We start from the raw sequence: 10573 nt of genomic DNA on the forward strand, positions 1-10573 counted from the left end.
ACCGGCTGATATTATGCGCTAACAAACCATTTAGGCCAGGTGTTAAATTGTCTGTGACGCCCGAACGGTCGCCCACTCGTTCTCTCTGTCGACGTAGCTGGCGTCGTCGTTGCCGCCGTCGTCGTGCCACGAAAGGAGAGGACATCGGGGAAACGATATGAGCGTGTGTGGAAAAGGTCGGGTCTGGAACGAGCGTTAATGGCTGCAAATTGGCCAGAAAAACGACCGGGACGCGAGGCCGATCGGTACAAAAAAAAAAAAAAAGAGAACCCCGACGAATGATACAACCGTTTCCTGTTTACGATCGTACGGGAGAAAAAAGACGATGGAAATCATATTGTGTCTCTTTCTTTATTTCGAGTGGCCCCGCGCGACTAGTTATAATCAATTCGATCGACCAATTCATCAGATCATTGGGAGAAGGCGGGTGTGAAATTTAATCTCTCGCGTTCTCGTCCATGTATTGTGTGTGTAATCTGGTCCTTTCGGTTTGAGAAAGAGACTGGTGTTTATGCTAATGAAAAGAGATTTCTCTCGACGATAAATCCACTCGGATAATAATCGATATTTTTTTTTTAATCGATATTATACGCGTTACTGAATATTCTTACTCCAACGATAGTTTCCTCAAGTATATGTAGAATTAACATAAATTGTTTTTTCATGCTCGACTATTGACTTTACATTTTCAACAACCTTTTACATGTTTGAAAAATATTAGAGATGCCTATATAAGATCTAAAAATAATAGTTATTAAATTCTAAATGAAGTTGACAATTCGAACACCATTATGACAATTATTGATGATAAATGAACGAGCTGTAGGCGTAGGTTTATTCTTTAATTTTTAATTTATACTTCTTTAGTTATAATCAGGCTGTAATTTCAAAAAAAGGGTAGCAAAAGCGAGTAGAAGCAGAATAAATTAACCGTCGACATTATGCTAGACGTAATTATTTTAAATTGATCGGAAAAGAGCGAACAGCTCGATATGATGAAAATTTCAAGAAAATACTTTCAATTATTTCTTACGAAATCCTTTGACATTTTAAACAAAATATGAGAAAATGAGATCTATTAAAAAATATTTGAAAATAGTAACGATATGTTTACTCAAATTTCTATAAATGAGCCTGAAGTGTCACGAACGATCGCGTGATCAAAATCGACATGGTTCGTTTTACGAAAAAGGTGCAAGTAACAAAGGAGATCGGTATCTAAAAGACAAACAAGCACGCGAGTCGGAAAGGAAAAAAATATTCGGAGCTCACTAACATACTCCCAAACTGCTCCCTTTGCTATCCCATCTGTTCGCGCGCGCTTGGACTGACTCCAATTATTTAAATGCCAACTCTAGCGATAATTCGTCCCATTACGAGTGGGACTAGCGATGAGCTCGAGCGATTACGTGCTTACCACCGAATTCATCGTATCGAGGCTTAATCTCGGTTGGGACAAACCGTACATTTTCACATTAACGCATTCGAGCAATACATATTACATTTTTTTTATTTCAGTTTGTCTTGTATTTCAAGTTGTCTCTTGAAAATTTTGTGTGTAATAAAAATAACCATAAATTTATAATTACAGAATATTTACATAATATAGGAATTAACAGCACGATCGTGTTACATCAATAATTCTCTCTCTCTCTTCTATAGAAAAGTTGAATAATAGATGAAATTAAGCAATAAAATAATCATGTTGTTTACAATTATTATAATATTCACATACTTATCTAAAATGTACACTCTAATTAATCCCAACTTTAATTTAAAGGGAGTTAACAATTGTTTTTTAAAAAAAAGTGCAGATTACATTTATTTAATTCAAATCTTGATTCTCAATGTTATTTTTTTTTTTTTTTTATTACCTTTGTTTGCATTCGAGAAGAACTCGAGGCGGTCGCTACTTATGCGATTGGTTACAATGAGCGAACATACCGCGCAGCAATAATTTCTTCGTGGAGAACGCGAGGCATCGTCAAATAAATGCGTAACCACACACACTCGGATACTCAAGACGGAAAGAAAAAGAGAGAGAATATGATAGAGCCAGGGAAAGAGTAAGAGAGTATTAAAATGAGATAGTTGTAGCGTCAGAAGTGGCAAGAAAGAGAAAGAAGTACCGCGGCAGCTTCTGTGTGGGCCTTAAGCAGGGCCTTAAGGGACTTAAGTGCGGTGAGAGGAACCTTATCTCGCCTCGTTACTTCGCTTTAACGGCGGCGAATGCTTGAAATATCGGCGCGCCGGCTTCCGTAATTCCGTATAGAAAGGTCGCTTAATTCGGCCATTAGTACGACGCCGGTAATTCAAATGAACAAGCGATTACTCGGCGAGCGAGAAATTCTCACCGAATGTTCCACCTGCTATATTTCCTCTTTATGGGCGTCAGTTCACCTAAGTCTCGAGCGGAACGATTAATTTACGCGATACATATCGTCGCGCAAGAAATAATTTAATTTTTCTCTTAAGCGACACCTCGATACCATCGCTGTCAAAGTCCTCCTTTCCATTTTGACATTCACCTAATTATCCAATTATAGGCATCGCGCGGCGTAAATAAGCGTAACACAATATTACCGCATGGTCACATACGTGGTGACAAACGTGGCGTCCTTGAGATAAGGTTGTCGTCGGGCGACTCTTCTCGTTGATGCGATTGCTGCTCGTTTCCATTCGAATATGGATAAAATGAGTCTCGATCTTATAAATCTCATCGATGAAATATACCCCGTCGACTCGAAAGGCAAATGGAGTTGCTCGTTCTCTCCTGATGAGGGGATGTTCGATGACAGAGGAACCGGTTCGAGCACGAACCATGACGCCTCCTTCTTCGGGGACAGCAGATTTGTTCAAACCGTCGTCGTCGTCGTCGTCGTCGTCGCGCTTTTGCAATATCGGGAATTGCATGAGGCACGCCAGCCACGGGGTGTACCAGGACATTCAGAACCGACCATTACGAATCAATAAGCGAGGACGAGAACGGCGAACCTTCCGTGGGACGTTTAATTTGCGACAAGATCGTGGGTGGGTTAACGACGGGCTGAAAACTACGAAAAGACGAGGACGAGGGAAGTCTGGTCCCGTGGTACCAGCTGTCACGGTAAGAGAAGACCGGCGAGGGGTGAAGAGAGGGAGGGAGGTCATGGGGACAACGAGACGTCGACGGTCCAATTAGGTCCTAAATGCGACGCGGTTGCTATTGTCTACTCGCGGGATGATACATTTTATTTTCTGTTTTTGTACGCGGATCGTTCAAATAACATACTGAAAAGTATTAGCGAGTTTTTTTGCAGCGTAAAATTTTTCCGCTCTTCTTTGAAAAATTCAACTTCAAAATATTATCGATCAATGATTGAAAATGTAATATCTTTGAATATTTTTTTATTCGCTCGTTCATCATTATTTCTGCACCAAAAATTATTCTAAATTTACACGGATTTTACTTGGAAATTCACTTTCTATATCGCATCGGATTAAACAATTAAAATTTCGCGGCACTATATTTTTGCAACACTGCGCAATGCAGTTCATGGATTTTTTTTTTCGAAGAAAGGACAATATCCGACTTTCTTGGCCATTAACAAATTTTCGCGACATGAGAGATCGTCCTTTCGTGCGGATAGCTCGCGGTACCGGCTGTCACGGTCTCCGGGATGGGACAAAATAAAAAACGAACGGGCCGCGTGTGAAAAGAGCACAGAGGGTACGAAGACGACAGGATAACAAGACGCTGACGGCCCAATTAGATCCTAAACGCGGCAATAATTTCCTACGTTATACCCGAGCGCGTTAGGGGATGATATATTTCGTCGCTGAAGGTTTCAGAGAACGGCTGCTTGTAATTGGTTGGGTGAACCTTTAATTTTCCCCATTGATCGATGGTATCCACTATCACTATAACGAATCGATTAAAAAAACGTGTGGATCGATTACGTGTCAACTTGCGTGAGGTATCATGTGTCTGGTGTCGATTAAATCGCGATCGTTCATGCGAGATGCTTTTAACGATATAAAAAATGTGTTAAATTGCCAATGCAATTTTTTATAGCTCCTGGCGCTTTATTCTTTTCATAAAACGAAAAATATCAAACGTGTTATAATACCATATTACTAAAGAGCCATACAATATTAATTATTAACATAATTAACTTTCTGTGCAATTTCACAATCAGCCTTAAAATACTGATGCTATTAGAAAACTAAATACGATTTCACATATACACGTGCCATAAATATTATATAGCTTTAGGCACAATAATATATTTCCTATACAACAATTTTAAATAATTTACGTTAGCTATTAATTAACACTCTATCGTATTTGTTATATTTTATTATTGCTCGTGCTATGACAGTTTTGTATGCTACTCTAAGACTGAACATCTCATTAAAAATTTACTAGACATTGCATTCCTATCCTATCAGACTTGGTGTGCACTGACTTTAAAAAAAAATCCTTCGTAAATTCGCCGCCTCGGAATTTGACACTTAAACGCAGGTAGTCTAGATTCCTGCAGTTGAGACCGCGTTACGTCCCGCGATGCACCTGCAGTCGGCTTTTGCGCGGTATGCATACGCGAGTCGCATACCAGGACGAAGACGACGACGACGACAACGACGACGACGACGACTTTATGGCCCGGGTCTTAAAGTCCGGGATACGAAGTGAATTCTTCCAATCCGTGAGGGAAGGGCGAACGAGTAAAAGGAGGCGAGAGCAGGAACACAAGGAGGATGAGAAGAAGCTCCATCGGATTTTTCCATGGCATGTCGCCGGTTTCACACCCTAAGTGGCGCGGTGCCTCTGTCCGAAGACACCCGTACACATCCGGGCCCGTCTCGAAACGAAGGTGGACGCACACCACGATCGACCGGCTGAATAAAAGATGAGATTCACACCGTGCGAGTCTTGTTCGCGGCTCTCTTTCGGTTTTTCTGTCGTTCTTCTCTCTGCCAGCTACCGACCGCGCGGTTCCTCCACCTTCTCTCCGGCCGTTGTCGTGCTTAATAAAATGACTTCGGGATCGACGCAAAAGAGCTCCCGACACCGCGAGACCGGTCCCCGGTCCCCGGGCGACTTTAAACGGCGCTTGTCTCCGATACGTTGCTTCTCTCACCATCGTTCAAAATGCGCAAAAATACAATTTCACGCGAAACCGATCACTTTACCTCCATAAAAAATATAATAAACAGAAAAACACACAAAATTTACTTTTCTCCATAGAATTTCATGTTATTGCGTGCTTCAAGTCTATCATATTTTAGCTCTTTAATTATAAATGATAATAAATGATAACTTCAACAAATAATAATAAGATTTGCATAAATTTATACAGAAAATAAATTGAAGAAGAGTAAATTAATTAACAATTGTAAATCAAACACATATTTTAACGCATAAATATTTGTTCTCCACAATATTGATTTAAATTAGCACGGGTTATCGATCTCAGTGATACAGCAACCGTGATAACTCTATATTGCAACCATCGACTTTTATGTATGTATGTGGTTGACAAGAAAGGTTTGAGGCAAGGTATAAATTTTTTCGACATGTGTACATCCTGTTGCTTGCGTCAATTTTTCTCACTCGTGTGCAATGTTCGTCCATTTTTTTGCCTTTTATCGCTATGTTTAATTAAGTAATTTCACAATCGACGTAAATATGGTTGTCCACGAGTTTTTGTACAACTTGTTTTTTGATTTTCATCTTCGACAACTTCGTCGTTCTTCCTCACGTTCTTCGTCTTCCTACTGAAGACTGAAATGATCACGCCAACCTTCGGACCACCGACCGGTTTTGCCACGAGTTTAAACTCTTAATGGATACGCGGTTGTCTTCGATCGTGATTATCGAAGATCAGTTGATACTTTCGCTTCTCTCTTCTAAGCCTTTATTTAATTTATGAATCGTGTTCGTTATCACTGATTCATATGATGTTCATATTCATATGTACCAAATTAGATACGAAACATCATCTTTAATTCAATCATTTGTGATTTCAATTCAACTTTCTATCTTAATCGGTCTATTACAGATATTTGAAAATTTTTAACAATATTGTTTTACTGATGTATTATTGAAAGCAGGAAGTTGTCTTTTCTGCTACTGAATGACTGAACGATCAGAAAAGCTTTAAACTCTGTAATTAAATTCGAGAATTCTGCTTTTAAATAGCATAGAGGGCTGTTTGTGATGTTCACTGAAATTGTTCGTATCCTATTCTGTATCGAACGAAGACATTGACGGATTTGTACGTTCTCTTTAACATCAAACTTCAATTCTAATTGAAGTGAAACTGAGCGAGCGCCTAGTTTTTCTATACCGCACTTTTCTTCAACTAGCTATCTATATGTGAGAATTTGTGCCATTAAAATTGCTCGGACTATTTTCGCTCGGCTGTCTTTCCGCCAGGATACGAAATGCGAAAAAAAAGAAAAAAAAACACGCGGTTCGTAAAGCCGCGATTTACGATCGAACGCGTAAGGAGCGTTTTTCTCACCGATTTCTTGCAGCTCGTATATACTTCACAAGAAGTAGACGCGCGAGTTCTTCCACTCGTGTTCAGCCACCCGATATCGATCTCACTCTGTTTTCAATATCTTTGTTTTTCTGCCACACGCGGAACATCGAAAGGCTTCTCCAAACTCGTTGAGGTTCTACGGGTTCTGACAGGTTACTTCAGACCGGTTCTACTTCAACTTAAAGTGTAGATGGATCTCCCTCCATACACGAAGTCAAATATTTTTGCCACGTCTCTAAAGGTGGACCGAGATATCACGGAGATTCGTCAAGCTCTCTTCCCGAATAATTGAGACAAACATTAATACTTTATGTGTGAGAGAGAAAATAATATAAATTTTTGCAAAAAAAAAAACTTAATACAGAAATGTTAATAAAATATAAATTACCACCAATTGCTGTAATTTGCAATTGATAAAGAAACACACATTCCCCATTTTCTCTCTTTCACAACGTACATTTATACCGATGTGTAAATATCATCGACTCGCTGTCAATAGCAAGAATGCAAAGGGTAAGTTACCCGTAGTAATGCTAGAAGTAAGCGACGCGACAGTTTTATCTCCTAACGAGTTTCAAGGTAACGCAGGTATAATCATATAATCGTATATACCTGCGGAATGTTAAATTCTTGATCATCTTGTGTTATATTCACTGTCTTCAAAATAAAGAAGATTGTTAATAAGCTGCAACACTACATGCCCCTCTTTTTTTACACCTTCTGAAGCAATTTTTAAGCATTATTTTAAAACTACAGGGTGCATAAATTGTATCAAAATCTTCATCTAAAATCTATTTTGATTGAGCAATAAATTACTTTATAGGAATATCATTCATTTATGTGCATCTATCATAAATTGGTCATTTATTATCAATAACTTAAAAAAAAAAAACTCATATTATCAACACCCATCTGTCAAATTGAATTTTTAGGAAATGCATTTATTTTAATTAAAGACTAAAAAAAAGAAAAAGTAAAATCTGATGTATAATCTGTTTATTATATAAAAGTACTTAATAAATTAGTGTTTGTATTACTCTTAATCACAAAGAGAAATTCTGAATAGCTAGCTAAAGGTTTTCATAACATCTATTAAATATATAGACACACATTCGATGATATTGTATTAATTCAGCTTCAAAAAATGAACGTGAATAACAATAGGAGCTTATGTTACGATGCGTATCTTATTGTTTAGTCAGAACCGGCACGACGCTCTCTTTATACGCATGATACGCGTTGCGTGCGTTCTCGCGCCCAAGTGTACGCAGTGAAATGTACAGCTGTTAACCCGCAGCTAAAAAGCATAATAAATAACCGCCGTTAAAGGCCGCATAATGACTACCACGGGATGTGCGAAGCGTTACTGGTTGTCTACATCCGACGTATACAGCCTACTCGTGAAATTGACAGCGTGCATCGCAGGTGAGTGTGCATGATCTCGATTAATATCTCCCTCGACCGTACGCAATCGACGTTAACGAACACTCCGGCAAAACTTTGCAATCGCGTTTCTGCGAGATTTTACGTCCGGTTATAAAAAAAGGAAGGCAAAGTACACATTTCCTTCTATTCGCCGACACAGATAACGTTTTGTTAGATTCCGCTTTCATTTGCAATGCAAAGTGATCGTGAATTGCACACGAGTGGAAATGCATTTCGCGTTAGAAAAAGCAATGCTTCGCCTCGAGTACATACGCCTCGGCAGATACGAGCGAAAAATCACTCGCGAGTTCCTGCCTCGCGTTAACCAGCCGTGGTAACAACTTAGTCCACGCTTAGTTCAATGACATACGGGAAGCCCCTTAAAACTATTTGCGTGTCAACGATGCGGCGATCGCGCCACGGATATACGGAAACAACGGACGACGTGTTACATGCTGGGTCGAAGTACACGTTTTCCCCTCTTTTCCCCGTTCTTCGTTAACCAGTTATCGGTTAGTCGGTTACAGAAACGAGGCCGAGTGAGAATTTTCGATCGACAAGCCAATTAAATGTAATTGTCCCAAACCAATGCATTGTATAGATTCATTAGTCGATCCTAAGATTTTAGTATTCAATCAAGATAAATCATTATACAGATATATAAGCGATTATTTTTAGGAAAAATAGTACACACAATGTGACTTGCTTATTATGTACAATACTATTTATTTGAAGATTTTAGAATATTTTCGCTTGCTTTCCCGACGAAACTTTTTTCACGTCGTTTGCAAGTGCGAAGACAATTTAATGAAGAATGTTAAAACGAACTCTGATATTAACACACCTCCTTTGGTTGTTTAAGTTGTCGCTTCGAGTGCAATCGTAAACGAATTAAAGATTTCCAAGCGGGCTGTAAACCGATACAATTAAGCCGACGAAGAAGGGCTGTAAAGGGTTGTAAAAAGCAATTAACGCGTGGCGTGTGACTAGGATTATAAGTCACTCGGGCTGTTACAGCTGTCGTTGTAAAAAAGTGCGTCCTGATGCGCTCGATTACCTTCCTCATCGCCAGAACGCTTCAATTTTTATCGCGATGCGCAGCGAGATAGAAACTTTTATTAATTCTCTGAGCTCTCTGTGCTGGATGCCTCTAATTTAGCACTTTAACTGCGCCGTTTCAATGTTTGTTTTTATGTAGAAAGAAAGAGAGAGAAATATATACGACGACCAGGGATCATTCGTGGATCTCGGCGGGACACACTGTATTTTATAAGGCAAGGAGTGTTTCTGATGCGTCAGATAAGATCGACGGTGTTATTTCGAGGGTTTTTGTACAGTTATTTCTTTGCACGACTGAGGAATCATAATGACGTCAGGTTTAAGGTCTGCCTGCGTCTATGAAATTTCAAATTATATAGTACTGTCAAATATAGAGAAATGTGCAACTCTGACTTGATTGAACAAATGATCGTATTAAATCAATTACTTGAAAAAAAATATGTGTACATTTCATACGTCTCTCATTTTTACAGTGACAGAGAGAGTTTTTAAAATGCTAAAAAGTAGCTAACGGCAATTTATAAATATGTAACGATTTTTCTAATCGATGTAACGCAAATCGGTACTCATCGCGCAATGGTATCGCGGTTAACGTAAGCCACGTAATCGCTCCGATAGAAAATTGTAAAATATTAAAATGCAAGAACTACGTTCGCGTGGAAATTGCTTGTTCTTTGAACGATCACAAATCACTCAACGTCTGACGTTAATCGCGCACATGGCGCACGACATCATCGAGAAATCATGTCTTGCAAAAACATCATTATCTATGATATTAACTATCATTATTTGATATTAATTCACTAGATGAGTAACACATTTACCAAGAAATAAAAATAATCCGAAGTGGGAGGAAAAGGAATTATCTTCATGTAGGAATAATATTAATAAAGGCTAAATTATAAATATTGTATTGAAAAATATCTCTTACGTTTTAAAGAATAAAAAAAATAGTCTTATATTAATTTTACGCGTATTCAAAAAATGCATACTTGGAAATTGAACATTCTACTAAGCTGAAATAAATCTGGAAATTATCTTTGCACGAAAAGGAGAGAGAACAGGTGTCGATGTATTTTCCAATCTTCGAAATCGAAGGAAAAGAAGAGCACGAAAAAGCACCGCAAGCACCCGGAGAGAGGGAAACAGGGAGAGACCTAGAGAAGTTGACGAGAGAGAAACGTAACGGGGAATGCGCGCAGTCGCTCGTCTGGAATTAAGGCTCAGCAGGAATGAAGGATGGAGGACGGAGAATGAGGATAGGAATGGTCCAACCGAGAAGAAGGAGGAGAGGAGGGAAGGGGTAAGAGAGGCACACTGGTAGAGAATGCCAGAAGACGAGACGACCGTTCCCGACTGATGGATGGAACCGTGCATCCCCAACAGCGTCGATGAGCTTTTGTTCCCTTTAACTACGATGTTTCGCTTCGAGGGAATTGTCGAAACCACTGACACCGCCGCCAATGACGCGTCCGGGGAAGAAGGTCCAGTTTTTCACGATGAGACAAGTGTCGCCTGACACCATTGTCCCCTCGCGAAAACCATATTCATGGGTATTA

Source organism: Anoplolepis gracilipes, chromosome 6 (genome assembly GCF_047496725.1).
Source record: "Anoplolepis gracilipes chromosome 6, ASM4749672v1, whole genome shotgun sequence".
Classification (NCBI taxonomy): Eukaryota; Metazoa; Arthropoda; class Insecta; order Hymenoptera; family Formicidae; genus Anoplolepis; species Anoplolepis gracilipes.